Genomic DNA, 10,735 nt, shown 5'->3' with positions numbered 1-10,735 from the left:
AACTTTGGTGTCAACCTTCTGTCTGAGGCCAGAGAGGAGTGGGGGGATGGGGGAGGCAGAGGGCGTCCTATAGAAGGGACAGGAAGGATGAGCAGGAGAGGGTGGCCCAGAGGAAGAAGGAGGTCACTTCCTACACTGTCTGCATTGTAGCTTACTTGAAGCCTTTTGGATTTATGGATTTTGTTTTCATAATATTAACCTAAACAAAACATTGGGTGTAGCACAGAGCCTTGGAGCCGGAAAACCGTGGCTCATTGTCGTCTGGCTTCTATACGTAGCGATGTGACCTTGGTCAAGCTAGTTATCTCCTTGAGACTCAGTTACTTTATCTGTAATATGACAATAGCCATTCCTGCCATATAGGTTGATTCCGAAAATTAAATGAGATAATCTACGTCAAGAACCTAGCAGAGGGAATCCCTGGGTGGTTCAGTGGTTTAGCGCCTGCCTTCGGTCCAGGGCTGATCCTGGAGTCCCAGGATCAAGTCCCACCTCGGGCTTCCTGCATGGAGCCTGCTTCTCCCTCTGCCTGTGTCTCTGCCTCTCTCATGAAAAAATAAATAAAATCTTAAAAAAAAGAAAAAAGAACCTAGCAGAGAAACCAAGCCACATAGGAATCGGTATGTAGCAATGTTGCTGGTGTTGTTTCAGGCTGGGATTCCAAGGAAATAGAGCCAAACACTCTCTCATGTTAAGGTGAGGAGGTGAGACCCAGATGCAAGTTATATAAAGGGGACTGATACCTTGTTTTGCCACCCTCAGCTGACGACCTTCTTCTAACCTTTAAGAGAAGTTGAGAAACCAAAGGGTAGGACTGAGGTTAGAATGGGGATTTCTGATGGGCACTGAGGGGGGCACTTGGCAGGATGAGCACTGAGTGTTATGCTATATGTTGGCAAATTGAACTCCAATAAAAAAATTGATTATAAAAAAGAAAAAAGAAGGAGGATTTCTTTGAGGAGCCTTGTTGGGATGCGGTGGGCTCCGCCCTCTCTCCCAATCCCTCCAGCTCCATGCTTCCACCATGGAGAATGAAGGACATGCCTTTCTCTTATCCCAAGACCAAGGAAAGGAATTTCTTAGGGACACCTGGAGCACTTCCTACTGGATGCCAGAGGTTACAGTGGGCTGGCATCTTGGTAATGCTTGAGAAGTCAGACTGTGAGGGTCCATGCTTGGTGGATAGTTCTGATGACAGAGGAGAGAGGTTGCTGCATCAGGAATAGCCTGAGCCCACAGGCTTGTCAGAAAAAAGTGCATGTGAGAAGCTCCTGAGCACCTGATGTGGCCAGTGTGATGAGCTTCCTGGAGTTTGTCACAGATTCCACCACAAGGGGCCCCCTTGAGGGGAGAGGGCCCTAACACAGAGAAGCTGGTGTGTACCTCCTCTCCCCAGGAGCTGCTAGACCAATCAGTTACAGAGGCACCCACCCAACTACACACTATAAGGGAGCTGCAAGCAAGAAAGGCCAGAAATGGAATTGGGGCTCTCTGAAGAGCCCTCCAGAGTGCTCCAAAGGAAGAAGTCAGCTCTTAACACCTGCAAGGCCCAGAGAAGACCAGTTCATCACTATGACTGAGACATCCTTCTCCCCCCACGCCCCACTCCCATTCTGGCAGGAGGGGAAGAAAGGAAGGCGGGGCGCTGAAGAGGAGTTGACCCCAGCCCCAAACACCCCCAGGATGGAAGGAGACAGAAGTGGTAACTTCTAACAAAATTGGAAATCTTTGTGAGACATACTAATTTTTTTTTTAAAGTAAGTTCCACACCTAGCGTGGAGCCCAACACAGGGCCTAAACTCACAACCCTGAGATCAAGACCTGAGCTGGGATCAAGAGTCAGATATTTAACTGACTGAGCCCTCCGGGTGCCCTGGGACATACTAATTGTTGAATTAAGGCTGCTTTAGGAACTGAGAAGAGAGTCTGCAGCAAAGCCACAAGACTGGCTGGTGTTTTCATCCAGGAGCATTAGTTGCCTGTTACAAGTTGTGTTTGTTCAACTGCGTTTTGACTTTACTATTATAGTTCACTGAATACACCACTCAGGAAAGCCAGTGCCCTACCCATGCTGTTCTCTTGACCTGAAATGCCCTCCCTACCCCTGCCCTCCACCCTAGTCCCTCATCCAAACAAGAGCGCATCGCCTTCTCCTTTAGACAGTCTCTCTGGACCCTCCCTGTCCTTCCTTACCTTTGTGGAGAGAGAAGGGGCTCACCTGTCTGATTGCAGGAGGACACACCCACCAGTGCCCCCCTTCGGTCAAGATGCTGTTCTTTACAATAATTGTTTTTGCCATTCCCACACAGTGTTGTTGTTGTTTAATCAGATTTATCGAGGTATGATTTACCAACAATAAAATAAACTCATTTTAAGATCAGTGAGTTTTGACAAATACATAAACCTACACCTGTCACTACCACAATCAAGGTATGGAATATTTCTGTCACCCAAAGTTCCCTTGTCCTTTCCCCACATGATCCCTACCTCTGCCCTGCCCCAGGCAACCCCGATCTGCTTTCTATCCTCCAGATGAGATTTATCTTTCCTAGAGCTTCATAGAAATGAAATTGTACATGACAATTCAAGTTTAATCAAGAAAAATCTGTCTACATAAGAAAAAGCCAATTTCTTTCTAGAAAATAAGAAAGTCAGTGTAAAATATGAGTTGTTTCCAAGCCAATATTTATTCTCTTTGGAAAGTAAACACATCGAAATATAATCTTCCTGATTGTATTTTCTGATTAGCTCAAAATCCCCGTCCTCTTCCTCCATCGCTGCTCCTCCATTTTATGTTCCATTTTCCTTTGATGTCTTATTTATTTTGCTAGAATATAAAAATGTTATTGGCATTCTGCTTATGGGCATTTCTAATTTCCTTGGATTTGGATACAAATTGATTTTTCATGGGCTCATACATCTTCAAGATTACTTTGCTTGAATTTGGACTATTCATTGATCTAATATATTTTTGAAGACATTGAGCAGCATGAAGCAGATTCTAAACTACATGAATGAAATTCACCGTGGCTTTTTGTCATTGTGGCAAGATTGTATGTATTTTTTCCTTTTTTGCCTTTTTTATAGTCTTCCAAGTCCCTTCTGTCCTTTACACCTAAATTCCATAGGGGAGGTACTAGTTGCCTCCACACCCTCCCAGCTTCCATCTCTCTGTATTCCTGAGTGGGGCCAGGAGGGAATCTGCCAGGATGACCCCAGAAGTAATTCCATCTCCTCGTTCCAGCACCTTCCATGTACAGACAGGCATGCAACAGGCAGAACTGGGTGCCTGACTGCTATCACCTCTGCCGGACCCTAGCCCTTCTGACAGCCTGTACTAGAGGTACACCTATTAGCTCCTTGCTGTGACACCCAGAAGGCATCTCTCTGAGGGGTTCAGCTCCTGGGAGTCCTATACTGGGGGAAGAAACAGCTTTAGTGCTAGGGTCAAGATATGCAGAAAGCAAATATTCTCCTGTCCCCAGCTTTTTTTAATTTTTTGCCTAATCCAGTGTAAGTGTTCTGCAGTTGGCAATTAGCTTTTTGTTCAGAGACAGTTTTGCAATGAGCACAATGTTGCTATTTTATGACTGGTCGGCAACCTGGTGGGTACCCGTGTGGGATGTCTCAGCTCTCCCCAATGCCACCCTCTGAGAACAGAACCCATGCAGATTCATACCATGTAACCAGGCCCCTGGCCCGTCCTTGACATCAGACATGCATACCTGATTGAAACTGGGCCAGATGGATTCTCTGGACTGGATATTTGAAATTGGTATTGAAAGAGGGGCTCGTCTCTCGCCTTAAGAAACATGGGATGGCCAGTGCTTAGAAAGCAGAGTCTGTCATGGGGATGGAAGAAATAGCCTTGTAGATGGAGACAGATGTGGACCAGAGTAAGCATGGGTGCTAGGGGCAAGAGGCACACCCACATACAGAGAGGGGAGGCACAGAGGGAGGGAGAAAGGGAGAGAAGAGGGAGGGAGGAAAGGAGAGAGACAGGGACGGTGAGAAGAGGAGGGAGGGGGAGGGAGGGAGGGAGAGAAGAGGAGGGAGGGGGAGAGAGGGAGGGAGAGAAGAGGAAGGAGGGGGAGGGAGGGAGGGAGAGAAGGGGAGGGAGGGGGAGGGAGGGAGGGAGAGAAGGGGAGGGAGGGGGAGAGAGGGAGGGAGAGAAGAGGAAGGAGGGGGAGGGAGGGAGGGAGAGAAGGGGAGGGAGGGGGAGGGAGGGAGGGAGAGAAGGGGAGGGAGGGGGAGGGAAGGAGGGAAGAGGAGGGAGGGGGAGGGAGGGAAAAGGAGGGAGGGGGAGAGAGGGAGGGAAAGAGACAGGGAGGGTGAGAAGATGAGGGAGGGGGAGGGAGGGAGAGAGGACAGGGAAGGTGAGAAGAGGAGGAAGGGGGAGGAAGGGAGGGAGAGAAGAGGAGGGAGGGGGCGAGAGGGAGGGAGAGAGGACAGAGAGGGAGAGAAGAGGAGGGAGGGGGAGGGAGGGAAGGAGGGAAAGAGATAGGGAGGGATGGGGAGGGAGTGAGGGAGGGGGGAAGGCTGCTCAGATGCTGCTGGCTTCCAGTTTCCAGTCCCAGCACAGCTGTCCCTTTGTGTTGGTTTCCATGTGAAATTCCTATAAACTTGAATGAACTTCCTGTTTATGCTTGAGGTGACTTGGAGGAGTTTCCTGTTAATTTGCAGCCCAAAGATTGGGGGGGTGACGGTAGGGGGAAGATGCAGCCTGGCATCCGGGGACGCAAAGATTCACCCAGCACCTAGGTGGGCCCTCTGGGGTTGGAAAGCATCCGGATCCCCCATCCTGGGACAGGGAGGAGTATTCCAGTGGAACAGAGTGGAGCACGGGCTGAAAGAGCTGGTGAGGTTAGTGTCAGTGTTCTGGGCCTCGGACAATTTTCGCCCCGAGGCTGAGGCTTCAGCAGGCTTGAGAGGCCACACGGAGGGATGTCCGACTGCCCTGGCTCCTGGGACCGGGTAAGGTGCATGGAGACATGAGCCAGGGTGGGGCTCCCCGCTTACAGAGGAGGGGGCGATAGGCCACTTATGCCTCTGTGCTCCTGGGAGCCCTTTCTCTGAGGACACAGGAGCCGAGACCAGCCAAGTCCGCTCTTGAAGTGGACTTACTGAGCTGTAGCACTTGACGCCGCACAGGGACCCACATGGAGAACTCAATGCAGAGTGCAATTTTGAAACAGGGCGATCCTGGGACTGGGAAGGAGGACACGTGCGACACGCCAGGGGTGTCGGGGAGGCCTGATCCTTCGAGGCTTTTTCCAAATCGATCTGCTGTGTCCTCTGGCTGGGCAGCGGGGGTGATGCCTGCTGCCGGGAGGCACACCTGGGGTGCTCCATCAGCTGATGAGGGAAAGCAGACCATCTCCACTGCCCTCCACACCCTGGGGAGAAACACACTCAACGAAGAACCCAGGCACAGCCCTCAGGGCTCCTTCTAAGAACCTGAAGCCCCCACAGATGTGGCCTGCCTCCGCCTGTCCAGTTTAGCAAGCTGTCTAGAAAAGGCTTTGAGCAAATCAAGTCTCCCTAAATTAAATCAGGGCTGTGCATTGAGGTCTTACAGGCACCATGCTGCCAGGGAAACCTCACAGGATCTTTAGAGCAACACAGATCCACTGTGCAGGGCTTCTCAGTCCCCAAGGCAAGCCCAGATCCAAGCTCAGAGGCTGCCAGCTTCATTCAGAAGGTTTTCACCCCCCACAGCCAGTTCCTCCCAATCTCGCCCCAGGAGTGGTTCTGGAGGGCCCCGGACAAGGCCATGGCCCCAAGGGGCAGGACATAGAGTGGCTCCACCAGATAACCAGTGTCGCAAGAGTCAGCATGCAATGGCCATGGCCTTGTCAGGTATCCAGTGATACCCGCAAAGGGTAGCAGCTCCATCAGAAGGCAACGGGGTCCTTCATGGCTGTGAAGCAGCCACGTGCATGAAGCAGTGGAGACAGTACTTTACAAAGAAGGAAGTGAAAAACAAAACAAAACAAAACAAAAAAACAAAGAAGGAAGTGGCTTTGCAGAGAGCTGAGAGAGAGAGAGACAAAGAGACACAGAGAAACAGGGAGACACAGAAACTGATTCGTGATTGCTTTTCTGGTTTTTTTTTTTTTAAGATTTTATTTATTTCTTCATGAGAGATACAGAGAGGGAGAGAGAAGCAGAGACACAGGCAGAGGGAGAAGCAGGCTCCATGCAGGGAGCCCGATGTGGGACTTGATCCCGGGACTCCAGGATCACTCCCTGGGCCAAAGGTAGGTGCTAAACTGCTGAGCCACCCAGGGATCCCTCTGGTTCTTGATTTTTTGAGAGAAGTGTTGCACTCTTTGCTTTGGGTTCGGTGAAATATGCCTGACACTCCTCCTGCCTTAAAACAAACGGACAAACAAACACCAAAAAAGCTCCCCCTCCCCGCAACCATCTTTTAATACTGGAATAACTCTAGATCTGGAGAAAGTTGCAAGGATAGTCCAGAGAAGTCGCATGGACCCCTCACTGTTTCCCCCATGGTTATAGTTTACATAACCATAGTACAATATCAAATCAGGAAATTGACGTTGGTATAATGTGTGCCATTTTGCCACATGCGTAGATCTGCAATCAAGACACAGAACCAGTCCATCCTACAAGCATCTTCTTACTACCACCCCTGTGTAGTCACCCCTCTTCCTACCGTTCCTAATCCCTGGCAGCTACCAATCTGTTTTTCACCTCTATAACTTTGTCATTTTGAGAATATTCTACAAGTGGAATCACGATCTGTGGCCTTTTGAGGTTGAATTTTTTTAAAAGATTTATTTATTTATTTATTTATTTATTTATTTATTTATTTATTAGAGACACAGAGAGAGAGGCAGAGACATAAAAAGACGGAGAAACAGGTTCCTCACAGGAAGCCCAATGTGGGACTCGATCCCTCGACCTGGGATTATGCCCTGAGCCAAGGCAGACGATCAACTACTGAGATACCCAGTCATCCCGAGGCTTTTTTTTTTTTTTAAAGATTTTATTTATTTATTCATGAGACACAGAGAGAGAGAGAGAGGCAGAGACACAGGCAGAGGGAGAAGCAGGCTCCATTCACGGAGCCTGATGTGGGACTTGATCCCGGGTTTCCAGGATCACACCCTGGGCCAAAGGTGGCACTAAACCACTGAGCCACCAGGGCTGCCCTGACTTTTTTTTTTTTAACTCAGTGTAATTCTTTGGGATGCACCCAAGTTGTCATATATATTAATCGTCCATCCACTGCTATTGCAGACTAGTGTTCCGGGCATGGGTCTACTATATTCGTTTAACTAGTCGCCTCTCCAGAGACACTTTGGTTGTTTACAGTTTGGAGTTATTACAAATAAAGCTGCTATGAGCATTTGTGTACTACCCATTTGTGTGAACATGTTTCCATTTTTCTGGGAAGAATGCTGGGGAGTGCAATTGATGGGTTGTATGTTGAGTGTGTGTGTTGTTGGTTTTCTTTTTTTCCAAGAAACTAAGACTCCTTTCTGGAGTGGCTGTGCCATTTTACAGTTACTCAAGCTATGTATGAGAGTTCCAGATTCTCTTCATCATCACCAGATTTGATATTGCCATTTTTTATTTTATTTGTTCTAATCTCATTGCGGTCTTACGTTGCATCTCCCTTATCCCTAATAATGCTAAACTATTTTTTTTTGGTGTATATTTGTTGTCTGTATATTCTCATTGATGAAATGTCTCTTTATATCTTTTGCCCATTTTCTTTCTTTTTTTTTTTCCCTTGGCAATCCTGTATTTATTACTACTCCCAAGTTTCAACAATCATCTCATTAAGCTTATCTGTAAAACACTGATATATGAAGAGGGGTGTGGGGGTGTGGGTGGGAAGGAAGGCTATCCACTTCTTCATGTCTGCAGAGAAAGCTCTTTTTGGATGACAATCCCATGTGCAGATCTGAGCATAAGCACGTGACTGTTATTCTTAGCAACAAGTAAAAAAAAAAAAGAGGAAGAACTCATTTTAAAAATATTTATTTATTCATTTTTAGAGAGAGAGCGAGAGCGAAAGCAAGAGAGAGAAAGAGAGAGAGAACATACACCCAAGTGGTGGAAGGGGCAGATGGGGAGGGAAAGCATCTCAGACTCCCCGCTGAGCTGGGAGCCCTTCCTGCTGATGACATAGGAGCCACCCAAGTCCATGCTTGAAGTGGATTTACTGAGTGGTAGCACTGGATCCCACAACCCTGAGATCGTGACCTGAGCCAAAACCAAGAGTCGAGGCTTAACTGACTATGCCCCCCCAGGCTTTCAGAGAGAGGTGCCACAGTCACACAAGTCTCAGACAACAGTCTCAGACAATGGTACCAGGTGTGTGAGCCATAGTTGGCCAACATGTGTCACCCTGAGGCCACTGCTGTTTCTCAAGGGGAATCTCCTCAATGTGCCTGGAAAGCAGATCATTTGTAACACAGAAGTACACGGACTGGGGCAATACTCGCACAGAATAAATTCTACAGGTTCTTGGGCAGGTCGGTTGGTTCTACAAATCTCTTCCGTGCTAAATGGTTGTGGAATTATGATTCTGCAAAGGTAATCCCATAAATGGACACTGGGGACGTTTTTACAACCTGCGAAATTCCTAGACCAAACAATAAAGAGCCACCCATACCAAACGTAGACACCGACTTAAGATGCTCCACGCAAGGGCTTCTGAATGAGACAAAGCAGGAAAGACTATCTGAACAGATTTTTGTGCTTCTCTCCAGCCAGCAGATTAGTGGGCTCCATCCCCTCTCCAGCTACCTTCTGCTGTGCCACGTCCTGCTCAGATTTTTCCTGGAGAATCTTTTTCTTCTGTATTTTCTTTAACCTATAGAAGTTTCGCTCTCTCACATTGAACTCTGTGATGATACAAGCAAGGGCACATCCAATCCGGGGAATGATGACATGTTCAGTGGCATTTACACTCCCATTAATAGCTTCATCTCCAGTAACATCTGCAGCAAAGCTACTCCCAATGCTGTGACATTATTCCTCTTTAATTCAGAGGCATTGTCCCCACCTCTGGCTAAGCCAGTCAGTTTGTAACTGTCACTTCCTTGATGGTGATGTTCAAATACTGGCAAAGTATCACCTGCAGCATCCTCCTTGCTGGAAGCTTCACTTAACATTGTGGATAACTGTGGTGCCCAAGTCCCCTCCAACTGTGAACGTGACCTTGGCAAGTAAGAGCAGCTTCTCTCTTCACATTTTCATCTCTGTTATCTCCTTAAGGGCCTGGTGAAACCAGGGAGTTAAGGCATCACATTGTTTCTTTGGGAGGTTTTGAACTGTCTTGCTCCCTTTAATTGAGCCTTGGTGATGGACTGTGCCACTACGAGGGAGCTGTCTCACTTGGATCTTTGCCCACATCCTGAAGGTGACTATTTGGCTTGGGTCCCCTGCAATAGTCCCTACCACAGCGCCTTCCTCTGGGGGCAGGATGCTTGTCCTGCCTATTCTCTGTGGTGTGTTTGTGTGTGTGTGTATTGCCTGTTCAGTTTTGATAAAAATACTCGTGTTTGGTTAAGTTTGAAACAGGCTTCGGTTGCTTGAAAACTCACGAGTTGCCTACTTTGGAATTCAACCACAGTAATAGCTAATAGTTATTGAGCACGTACTTTGCACCAGGCACTGTTCTAAGTGACTTACAGGTTGGAGTCCCCATTGATAGATGTTGTTGTTATAAACATCATATGTTGTTGTTCTAAGTGTTAACCACGGTTACAATTTAGTTGACGAATCTAATAAATAAACAGCTTCGTCAGTCCAGCACTGCCGAAATTTGAATTGCCTAAGTTTTGTGTTTTGGTTGGGTGAAAAAAAGATCTAAGCCATTGACATCAAGAGAGTGCACGAAGCAGAAGAGCCACATTGCTCACATTTTTAAAATGTTTAAAAAATTATATAGTACATGTTTCTGTTTTAATAGCTGGAAGTGTTCACTTCAATAAATTCTATAGAAGAAAGCTCCCTAACGTTAGTCTCCCCCTAAAATAAAGACAGAAAATAAAAGCTCATTTAAGATATACAGTTTTCAAAAATCGCGTTGGTATGAGTGTAGCAGGCTACACATGCAGTGATCAGATATTCTGAACTCTTGTGCAAGATGAAGACTGTATTTCCTGAACTTTGGGAAATGACTAGAGCTTTGTTGAGGGTCCCCAAGGTGACTGTGCAGCTGGCCCTTATAATATAACTACCTCTGTGACAGGTGGGGCCCCTCTGGGGCCTGGGCACTGTCCTCTGGGTCCCAGGGGCCATACGTGTGATTTATCGGTGAGTCAAGTCGTTGAACAGGGACCACCCTTGCATGCCTGGCTTCTGGATAATCCATCCTCTACGATGCTACTCCTTTCTACACTTCAACATCAATAGGAAGAAGCAGAGCCCCCGTTCCCACACCTTAGACAGTCATGTTTCCACCCTTGGAAGAGCTAGGTGAATGGAGTTCCGCAGTGTAGCCCAGCAGCACATGTGGGTCCAGCGAATGGCCTCATGCGATCCTCCGAGTGTCATTGCCACAGTGTCCTCTGAGCTGTGGAAAATGGCAATCAGCAGAGCAACCTCCTCGATAGATCTGCTCCTCCCAGGCCCCGCATCCCTTGGACGAATGTCCAGTTGCTGCATTTCAATGGACCGATCACAAGCAGCTGGCTCCCCCCAAAGCTGGTGCAGCAGGCCCAGGCTTGGCCTCTGCTCACCCACCTTCCTC

General features: G+C 47.8%; 1 pseudogene; it reads right to left on the bottom strand.

Annotated features, from left to right (window-relative positions):
• Nucleotides 1-8,526: 8,526 nt before the first annotated feature.
• Nucleotides 8,527-9,520, bottom strand: LOC112926790 (V-type proton ATPase subunit D pseudogene; annotated as a pseudogene).
• Nucleotides 9,521-10,735: the final 1,215 nt, after the last annotated feature.

This window comes from Vulpes vulpes, chromosome 9 (assembly GCF_048418805.1).
Source record: "Vulpes vulpes isolate BD-2025 chromosome 9, VulVul3, whole genome shotgun sequence".
In the NCBI taxonomy this organism is placed as follows: domain Eukaryota; kingdom Metazoa; phylum Chordata; class Mammalia; order Carnivora; family Canidae; genus Vulpes; species Vulpes vulpes.
Note: the sequence above shows the minus strand (reverse complement) of the source record. Positions and strands in the feature narration are given on the sequence as shown.